At 43.5% G+C, this 11,252-nt stretch overlaps 1 non-coding gene and 1 pseudogene across 1 annotated transcript; both read right to left on the bottom strand.

The window, feature by feature from the left end:
* Nucleotides 1-9,870: 9,870 nt before the first annotated feature.
* On the bottom strand, nt 9,871-10,698 carry LOC119360888 (annotated as a pseudogene).
* A 210-nt stretch (nt 10,699-10,908) lies between these two features.
* Nucleotides 10,909-10,981, bottom strand: TRNAK-UUU. The gene has a single exon. It is a non-coding gene; the product is annotated as a tRNA-Lys (tRNA).
* Nucleotides 10,982-11,252: the final 271 nt, after the last annotated feature.

Raw genomic sequence — 11,252 nt, forward strand, 5'->3', positions numbered from 1 at the left:
ACTCAGGTTTAGGGACTCAACCAATTTCTTAGTACATCTACAGAAGAATTAGCGAATTGGGGATGGTACTACCTCAGTGAAACTGTGGGAAGATGGGTAGGTGGGGCCTCTCAACCAAGACATCGCGGTTGGCGAGTGGGGACTCTACTGAAGCACTCCAATACCATTGATGTCCAATAGCTTTGATAGTAATGGCTGGATCTACTAATACCCCGTCCATTGAGTATAACAGAGCAAACGATGGTATAGCAATGAACAAAAGAATGACACTTGGAAATATGGTCCAAATAATTTCAATAGTAGTTCCATGAACAATCCTTTGTGGGATTGGATTAGTTTGCTCGTTGAAATGCCATAAAGCGCGAACCAACATCCGTGATATGAAAACCAAAATAAGAATGAGGAAGAAAAAGATATCGTGATGTAAGTCAATGATTCCTTGCATCATAGGTGTTGCTGCGTCTTGAGATCCTAATTGCCATGGTTCCGCAGCATCACAAAGAGTGATTGTGAGGAATCGACATGATAATGAACGAAGAATCATTGGAATTTCCCATATTTTTCAACTCTGCTCCCGAAAAGAGAAAGGAAGACTTAGTTTTAGATCAGCGTTGGTTTTTCCAATGAAAAACAAGAACATTCTTTCACGAACTTCCATGACAAAATGCTAGTTGCCTCGTAACGCATACACTGGAGCGTTTGTCCCATCGACGAAGACTACTTACTATACGCGTTTTCTGAAGAGCAACAACGGAAAAAAATAGGTGAACCTGGATACCATACTATTAAAGAGAAAGATATAGACTAAGAAGAAATCAAAGACCTCATGAGTACTACTTAGTTGGCCTCATCAATTAGTCATGCCAATGAGATATCAAGCCCTCGATTCCAACGGGGCTACGAACAAGAAAGGTCCTTTCGAGATTCTATTTCCCCTTGGGTCTATCAAGCTGAACAGTTCGTGGGGATATAAGAAGATCACACTTAGACAACTGTCTACACTACCTCTTTAATGATCCGGATTCCATGACGCGTAATTCATCTGTCCATATATATTCCTGGATTTCATATTCATCACCATTTCAAATCGGGCAAGGAGAAGTCGTCGTGTTGGTTCTAGGATGCAATGATCTTTTGATCCAAAGATGCCAGTGCTAAAACCTCTTGTGTCTCTTTTAATAGGACCGCGAAGGCAAGAGCATTGAGGAAGCAAGGATTCTCCCATAACTAATTAATGCGGGAAAAAAACAAGATTTCACTGAAAAAAGGTGCCTAACCCCGGGATTTTTCGATACTTTTCTTGAAATTGACTGGATTTGGAAGAAAATGCACTCAACCTAACAAATCCTGATCAATTCAAGTGGTTAGTTTAAGGGGGTACATGGGGCTGACGCCAAAGGAGATAGGAATGAAGTAGGGCGGGCAGCTACCCAGAGATTGGAATGCCCTATCGACAGGGAATGTTGGTACCACCTACGGTGCTTGATAGTCTTCAATCCAGACGGTCTCGAGAGTACCTTGACCCATAGCATAGGGCTTGATGTGGCTTTGGGGCTTCCCAAAAGGTAATAGAATAGGTAGTTCAGGCACCATCATCAATATGTTGTTGCTATTGAATCTGGTTTTGAATCAAGCAGCAAGAGTCCGACCTCAGGGAACGCGTTTTCAAGAATTACCGGGAAATTATATCAGCTGAGGTAAGGAGATTATTTATAATTCATTCATTAGCTTGTCATACTTGTATAAATTTCAGTATAAACTCGCCTTAAATATAGTGTAAAAGGAAGTAATAACGAACTATATTATTGTAGTATTAGTTTATAATCATTAATATATTAGCTGGTGCCTTGTAAAAATCCTTATATATTGGTGCTCTATCTGATTCTAATGCACTTCTCAGGTGTTAGGTGATCACATAGCTTGACCTCCATTATGTGTCCTACTTTTTTATAATAGGATATGAGCATCACGTGAAAATGGCGTGAAAGTGCCTGTTCGTTTTACTTTATTGAAGAAAGTTATCTCCAGTCACCAACATTAGCATAAAAAAGTAAAAATGGATAAATAACACATAAATCGAGGGCTATGCGGATCCTCAGACATATATGAAATGGAATAAAGATGGACCAAGCTACTTATGAATGTAACCACAATTAACATCACTACGGTCAGGCTATCGAACACAGAGTCAAAAGTGAATTATGAGTCAGGCCAATCTGTGAATCGATGGATGGACCCTTGGTTGTTTTTGTGATAAGTCACTATTATCAAATAAATAGTCATTTCTTGCTCGATTCGAGAGGTGATTTCATTCCACAGTGACAATTCATGTTGAACGCGTCCACCGGCATTTACGATTCTTCCTACAGAGGTCACTACTGGCAAAGAATAACCTTTCCACCCGGTGAGGAAAAGAGACAGAGGTTTGCACTTGGTCCTCTTGGTTACGATGTAGAGGGGATCTATCAACAATCTTGTCATATTCTTCCATCTTTTTCCTCTGAATTTGATATACTTCAAAAACAAATCACTCTTTTCAGTATGAATGGTTGCTCCTTACAAAACGCGTACGATATATTCGTCTTCATAGTAAATATGACCCCCTATTAGGTGAAGACTAAATATCTACTCCTATTCAGAAAACTGCTTATGTTTCCAGGCTTTTACGCATGATAATTTATCTTCCAGCGCTCTTTTATTCCCCACCAACTGCTACGCCCCACGGGGCTTCTTCCTAGCGCTATTGAAATGATATTCCTATTATTGGTCCTAGCAATATCCCTGGACCAGGGCATGGAACCTATCCAACTATGTCTTGTTTTGGTTTCCCGGATCCGAATCTTTTGTTATACTTATGTATGGATGATTGTACACAACAGGTGTGGAAAGTGCGATAGAGCTCGAAAATGGATGCCCCTATTTCAATTTAATAAGTGCTTGTGCAACGGCTTGAAAGTGACAGACTGAGTCAAGTGACCTGTTTTTTTCACATGATCCAAAATTGCACGAGAACCTACAAGTCCTGTTATCGTTCTTAATTCGATAGCCACGGGACAGCCGTTTTCTCGTCTCTCAGCCTTTCTTATACCTGCACTGACCTCAACGGTATCCAACCTGCAAAAAATATCTATACCCATTAGCTCATCACGCCAACAGTTCTCTTGGGTTGACTGAACCTACCTATCCGAAATCCCCATTGCCGACTTCTTACTGCACAGAAGCAATGGAACAGTATTGTAAAGTGAAGTGAAGCAAACAAACCACTCCTTTGGAATTGATGGACTTGACACACAGCCGACGACTGAGATGTGCCATTGTCATCGTCAAGATCGTCCATCACGAGTACCTTCTTTTCTGCATCCGTCAGTTCCAGTTTTCCCAGCATGTTTTATTACTTGCCTCGATCGATACCATCCACTTATTTCTCTTTCTCACGGGACACATAAAGATACCATCACTTGTGCGAACAGTTGATGCTTGTTAAGCCATAGCTATCACTTCTCGCGCCAAAGCGCTCCCACCAACTACAAAATACCTTATAGGAGGGGACCTTGTCTTCAGCTAAAAAGAAGCAGATATTGCCGTAAGCAGGAGATGGAAAATCCCACGATCCATAACTTACTCACTCAGATATTTACTAGAGCTTGGCAGTGAATGAAGGCAGTACAGGAGACTCTGAATCCTATTCAGATTGCCAATGATCCAGTCAAGCATGAACTAACCAAGCATATTGGTTTCGATCACGTCTATCCGAAGTCAATAGAGCAATTTAGAGCGTAGCGGTATCTTTTGCTAATGAAATGAGATTGGATATGAATGTGGAATTCATTGAGTGGAGAGATGAACTAATCTATACTCTGCCTGTCTTCCATTTCTCTGAAGATTTCGTTTAGAACACAACATCAAACTCCAATTTCATGAATTGATAGGTCAGGATCGCTGTCGAACAACTCTTCTTCATTTCTTCCAGAATTCTTTCTTCTAAGGTAGTAGGTATCGGGTTTCCCTGTTCATACTCCGAACATGAGTTAATATACTCTTGTAGAGCAGATCACTTAGGGCTTTGTACTGGCTCGACGACTAGGTTCTTGTTCCTTTCTCTTCTTTGTCTGTCCACTCCCTTTGTTTTCAACAGTCTTTGGAGCTTCTGGTACCACTGGTGTGATCTCATTCTTGAATGCTAACACCCTGGTGTCTCCTAACGCTACGCTTTCTAAGCAACCTGAGTGTTCTCTAAACTAGGTGAACAATCCAGGGCGATAGCATGAAAGGGCCTCGTCATTGCTCATCCAGTTTCACTACATCAGCCTCCTCGTGTTCGTAAGGGCTACCACCAACTAATGCTTTTCTACTTCTGGCTAGAGCTACTAACCTACCTCGAACAAGAGCTGCATCCCGGTAGCGCTTTGAATCATTATTTTACTATTCCTAAGTTCGATTCCTGCTGTCTTTACTTTTTGTCTTGCCTCTATGCCTTCCTGGTGGGTGACTCTGACCTGGAGATGGTTCGATGGTTGGTGACTCTAAGCCAGAGTGATGCTTTCTTAGTTTCATAAATGCCTGTCTAAGCCCTTTCCAATCAATGGAGAATGGTTACTAGAGCTAGCACATGTCCCACTTTAGAACACTAAGAACGTAATAAGCCTAGCCGGGACAAATGCACTCAGTGTTAGTCCGATCACCTCGGCTAAAATCATCTTCCCTTTATTAATGACCAAGGGTATCCATATCATGATATGTAGATACAAGAGGGCAGAGGCCTTGATGCGGGTAGGATGCGTGTCTGCTTTCCTGCTGTTTGAAGGAGTAGATACATTCATTTCCTTTTGCCAGAGTGAGAGTGAGAGTTGTGTGGGATGTTGACAATCACTATCTCATGAAGTCACGAGCGTAAACCTTACATAGTTCCAGCAAAGCGCAAAGACGATGGTGAAAACCTTTTTTCTTGTCCGACCGGTGTTGTTCAAAGAAAACCTGGACAATGAGGGGCAGGTTATATTCCCTTTCTTCTGATCGATTGAGGAATCACGGATAATGACACCACGTCTGTAGCATCTACTGCTATTGCAAGGCCTGAAGCACGTGGGAGAATGTTTGTTTTTTTCTGGATCGGATTAGCAAAAGCAAGCAAGCGTGTGATGTGGCGGGGAAGCCTAAAAGAAGCCTTTGGGAGGCAGTGTGGTGACGCCTGTTTGGCGCGTGGGAATTAACTAATCTAATGATATATTGGTAACTGCCTGTGGGTCCGCACACCACTCCTTATGTTCAGCTAAAAAGCCTTCCGGGTCGAATTTCTTAAGAAATAATCAAAGATTAGAATGCCAATGTGTTAGAATGTCAACGGGAGCTTTCACAGAGCCAAGTCACAAATACAATGAAGAAGTTCTACTGCCAACAGACGCAACCACGGATCCCGATTCAGAAGATTCTGAGAAAGGCGAGTTAGTTATCACATGAGAGCCATAAGAGCTCTCCAGGAGAGTGATCGCCCGGTGTGACTGATCCAATTTATAGTCGCATTCAAGGCTCCACATGGGTGGTAAATTCCAAATAATATTTGGATATCTCGAAGAGAACCCCAATAGAACCATTTAGATACTTCGATGAGAACCAATAGAACCATAATGGTGAGCGGCTACGCGTCGACGCCAGGTCAATTTATAGTTCTAGTCTACTGGCCCTAATTCACAGTCGCATTTATTACACTTTTACAAGACGAAAGCGATAGTGGTTAGAACGCGCTAGACTGGCTGATGCTATAGATTTGCTCCATCCAGAGTCACCCAAAAGGACCTTATCTGTTGATTGATCGGTTTTATCCTCGAAGTCTTTCTAGCCCGCCCATGCCAAACTAGTCTTCTTTCAAAGATGTGGATCCAACAAAAGTGTAGATCCAATTAACAATTAACCGCAAATAAGGGTTTTAGGAGAGTCATTATCTCCCTATAGGCACACCGGTGGAAGAAACTCCTAAAGCAGGGAAGCACGATCTTGTTGCTTCTTCTATTCTTGTGGATCCACGCCTGTGGTTAGCGAGGCTACAGAACACAATAAAATAGCATTGATAACCAGAGAGATCCGCGGGCCTATTACCAGTTTTGGCATGTTAGTTGTTTTGATCATAATGTTAGCCATTTTAGGCCTCTCAAATTCAATGAACATGTTTTGCATGGAGTCGATAAAGACAGTGATATGATTGCCGCATAATAATAATGAGTTCCAAAGAGTACGAGGATAGCCCAAGCCTTCCACAAGTTCCTCGCTAAACAGTGTCTCATCTACGCTTCATTTTATACGTTTTTATAAATAAAAAGGCCACGATAGACCATCTGATGCTAGCTCCTCAAATCATTGGCCAGAGAGGGAAATGGATACAGCAAGTCTCCCCTCATCTACCAGAACGTGTTTGGAGCTATCTTCGCTCCCACACATGGCTAGACAACCAAAAAACAGCCTAGCAAAGACGACTTCTCTTGGGCAACGCAAGGACAAGTAGCTCTGATTACAAAACACAACACAAGTTGGCATAACCCAAGTCAATATGATAACTCGATCATCCAGGTCTTGCCTGTGTCAGCTTCTTTCTTTGGATCAATGAGGACTTCGGCACCCTTGATCTTTTCAGATATGAATGAAAGTCGGTAAGAAATCTCCGAAACCATGAACTGATGGACATCGAACTCTTCCTTTCTTTCTAGCAGCATAGCAACATAGGCCTATGGGGGCCCAAGAAGCCAATCTTCGTCGACCAATCATATCTATCTATTGATGCCTACTTACAATCGTGCTCTTCTTTCCCATGTCTTCTTCTCTTCCCTGAATGATCTTCGGAAAAACATAGGAATTAGGTCGATGCTGCTCAAAGAATAGCTCTGGATACCTGTGTTTCCAATACTAACTTCAGGAACATAACGGTTCACTCCCTCCTATGGATAAGAAGTAGGCAGCTCGATGTGATGATAGCCATTTCTCAATTTAGAAGGTAGAGCAAGTCCAAAGCAAAGCTGTCTTAAGTAGTGCCCCCACCCCAATACTCGCTAGTTTCTCTGGTATCCTGTACTTCCCGAATATAGCGCTCATTAACCTGTGGAAGGAAAGTAAAGGTCTCATCCGACGAATTGACACTTGATCGATATGCTTCTTTAACAAGAGCGGAACATGTGGTTGGTCGACCTATGAGATACTGGAACATCTCGTGTTCAACGATGAGAATTTGTTTCAGGATCCTTCCTTTTTAGGGAAGATGATTATAGATCTTTCTCTTTCCCTAAATCCGTGTTGGTTTGACCATGGATTCTATTCAATTAATACTGGTAATAATATAAGCAGAAGAGCGTTCTCCCGTGCTTCCAGACATGCTGAGCTCTACCAATTTTTGTACATTCAAAAAGGGGAATTGATTCCTTCTCTAGATAGGGCGGGAAAACTAGACTATATAAGAGTTGATACATAAACGCACATATAGTAAGTATTTGGATCTTCCTGCGAGACTGTTCTTTTCGCTGGAGATTTCACAATTAAGTCGACATGGGGTTTATCCTTCATGTTATTTAAAAACTAAAGGCGTCGCCTTGAAATGCCCTCGAGGACCTGGTTTTTTTTACCCGCTTTTTCCTCGCTCGCATTTTCCAGGTTAAGATCCCTGTAAATTTCTTCCAATTTGGTTTCGGGCAGCTTACGATTTCGACAGGATCTCAGAACATTCTTTATTTGCTTTTTCAACAACGAAATGGAGAGTACTTCTGGGTTGGGCGGGGTGCGGCTTGCAGATGGCTCCGGCCGAAGTTCCGCCAATTTATCACTACTGTAGTTTAGTGTCGCTTGCTCTTGTTTGCTGCACACCTCTATTTTCTTTCCATTGATTAAGAGGCTAAATGAACAGGGTGCTCGAAAGTTTGTTTTGTCCGACGTCGGGCAACTCGGTTGTATACCATACGTTCGTGCTCTGGAGATACGTACGATATCGTGACGGAGATCATTCTGCACTACCGTCAATACGGTATGCTTTTCTTCCTCGCTGCTTCCCACAAATGATGTGCTTCAGACTCTGAACATGAAATGGCAATACTTAGAATCCAATTCTTGCTTTGTATTAACACCTATGGACGTTACCTGAGCTGACTGTGCATATGAAGAACCCTAGTGGTAAATGAAACTTTTGTTCATTGACTACATTGCCTAGTTTTGATAATGTGCAGGACCCGTGCAGCGGCGGCTGCTTCCCTCCGTTCCTCTGCTTTGGCGCAGCCAAACTCCTGACTCCGGCAAAAAGAAGGTAAGTAGAATGAAAGGAAAACAAACCACGGAATTGGAGAATCAGTTTTTCCTTTGCAGTGAGTGGAGTCAAGCTCGTTCTCAGTCGTATCCACTATAGGAGGTTTGCTACACGAAGAACGGGAACATGCAGGCTATTGCTTGAAGGAAACTAGGAACTGGGATTGATTGTCCGCTCTGAGATTGGTATTGGTTCTGTTCTCCTCGGTTCTGGGTCTTCATCTGTTCTGTGGGCTTTGTCTTTTTAGGTCTCTGAAAAGCCATTTGACATGTGTGATCCAATCAAGGAGGCAGTACTTCTGCCTGAGTTCCTCTGGATCCTACTCGTCGGGATTACCGTGCTCCCGCAGGTTGTTCACCATGCGTTCCATAGAACTTTGACTTTATATCTTTTACCATCTTGGAATCATGTAGATGTAGATTGCTTTCCTTTGCTACTGAAAAGACAAAACAAGGGAAGAACAAAAGGTTTCCCCTGAACCCCCTTCCCAAAGGAGTAGAAGGGAAAAGACTCTCTTCACTTTTTGTGCTCCGTATGGCTCCGGTCAAGATGTGACTCATCCTGTATATACATAATTAGGAGACCTCTCACGAACTTGTTAAAGAAAGGAGTACCATTTGTGTGGACAAGCCAAAGCAATCCTTTGATGTTCTCAAGCAAGCATTAATTGAGGTACGCAAGTAGTGGTTTACCAGGAACTCGTATAAGAGCTAGTCATATAGTCCTTGAAGCATTATTCCTTGTATCGGTAGGGCTGTTAGCAAGGAGTTTGAAGCTTGAGTACTTTCAGCTTTCCTGTTTTAGCTAGGAATGTAGTTGGTTCAGAGGTGTCAAGTAGAGAGGTTAGATCTTCTCTTCCTTCTCATACTGCGAGTAATATCTCTACTACACTTTCCACTTTATGTTGATCAGTTTGAGCATGAGCAGCTCGTTCAGGAGCAGCCGCCCGTGGAATTCCATCCCAGTCCATTCCGGGATAGGCGGCTAATGGAATCTAATATGTGCAGTAGTCGTCGTCTGACCAATCGGCTTGGACACTAGACCACTTGTGCCCATCTCGCCCTAAATGGAATGGCTCTCTTAGTTACGCTGTGCCCCGACCCGATTCCCCACGTCCGCTTTTATCCGCCCGCAACCCGGCCAACACAACATTAGGGCCGTCCCCACATTCTATGCTGACCCGGGCCGGGGCTCACTTTTTGGGAAGCCCATTCCCACCGCGCTCACGGCCCGGCTAGCCTGCCAGCGGTAGTGGGAATTCTCCCGTTCCCTGGTCAAAAAAGGGTTGGTTGGATGCGGGATCTACTCCACGAGGAGCGGTACGGACGTAGATGATATCATCACGACCTCTCTTTGCGTACCGCTAGGGATGCTTAAAGCCACTTCGCACACTGGCATTACCTGCACTTTCATGTCTTTTAGTGTGGTCAGCACTGGGTGTTTCCGAGCAGCGAGGCTTACACCCATTCGCATAAATTCATCCAAAGTTCCTTACCCTTATGCACGAATTTTGGAATAAGCCATCTTCCTATCAAGGTTAAGGAGTCAACTGAGCATCTCAGCGGAGGGATTGAATACCTGGATCGAATCAGAGTTCACGCCGCCCGCCCTGAACAAATAGAATAGGAGGTGTGGGACACAAGTCGCACATAAGCCATCGGGTTGCACGACAGAAGAACACCCAACATAAATATGCACACTCCTCCATGTGAAATAGAAAGATTCATCTTCACTTTTTTGTAGTAGTCGTGACCAACAGCCATCAGCAGTCGGCTCGTTGGTAAGGCGAGAGCTTCAAGCCCGCTTTCTGGTGGCACACCCCCCAAACAAGCACCACTCGACGAGGGGGGGGCGGGGAAAGCTACAGGCCCAAAACCTTCGACCCTTCTTTCTATATGGGGGTGCCCGGGGCACCTCATCTTTTCATTTTGTTGCTCATTCCCCTTAGGCCGAAGTGTTTGGCTTTTACTTCGGAGCGCCCTCTCACGCTTCGCTGACCTATCGCGTGGTAGAGAGAAGAGAGTACGAAAGAATTGTAAACAGAGCAGACCGCGGAAAGATTATAAATATGACAAGTCCCCCATGGATTCGATAATGAGGAAATGAAGAACGGGAACAAAACGAAATAAAGCATTTCTAGCGGATAAGCTTCTCTCCATTTTGTCTGGTAATAGAATAGGGCGGCTTGCTTTGACCAACACTCCACTTTTTGCTCTGTCCATGGAGCATATGAATTTCCTTAAATGTAGATAGACCAAAAAAGGGAATAAAGGGATAGGAATAGGAATTATAGTACCATTGGAAGAAGAGGCACAAGTGGGAACATATCTACTGACGAACCATTCCAATACTACGGGTGCTGCCGTGCCACGGGGCACGACCATGGAAGTAATGAAAAAGAAGAAGTTCTATAGTTGGACCATCTGCTCTATCCGTTCGATTTGAGCTTCTCTAGAGAAGATGAGACGCTAAAAATGGAAGTGTTTGCAACGCAGATCTGATCTCCTTTATACTGACCTCAAACAGCGAGCGAGGTCGAGATGTTGATGAGAAAGGGGCTTTTCTCAAGGCCAAAGAGTGCTCTTTGAAGGCTACTATGCATCCTTACGAATACAAGAGTGTTTTTTTTGTTTTGGGTATAGCAGGACTTGAACCTGCGACCATTAGGTTAAAAGCCCAATGCTCTACCAACTGAGCTATACACCCGATTTTACAAGAAGGCTTGGTGCGGAAAAGAAAAGAGGGCGGCCTGGCCCCTTTTCTTCTTATCATATCACAAGGGCGTGGCTCTGTATGGTATAGTACTGTGGAGCAAGTCTGGGAGTCCTTTCCACTCATTGAGGATTCTATGTAAAAAAGAAGGTCAACGGGGGAGACTATAGTAGCTCGAACTCAGACTATCTACAAAAAAGGTAAAGTGACACGCAAAATAGATCTATTATCACTTAAGCAAAGTAAATACGATTGACAGAAGTAG

Source organism: Triticum dicoccoides, chromosome 2B (genome assembly GCF_002162155.2).
Source record: "Triticum dicoccoides isolate Atlit2015 ecotype Zavitan chromosome 2B, WEW_v2.0, whole genome shotgun sequence".
NCBI classification, from domain to species: Eukaryota; Viridiplantae; Streptophyta; class Magnoliopsida; order Poales; family Poaceae; genus Triticum; species Triticum dicoccoides.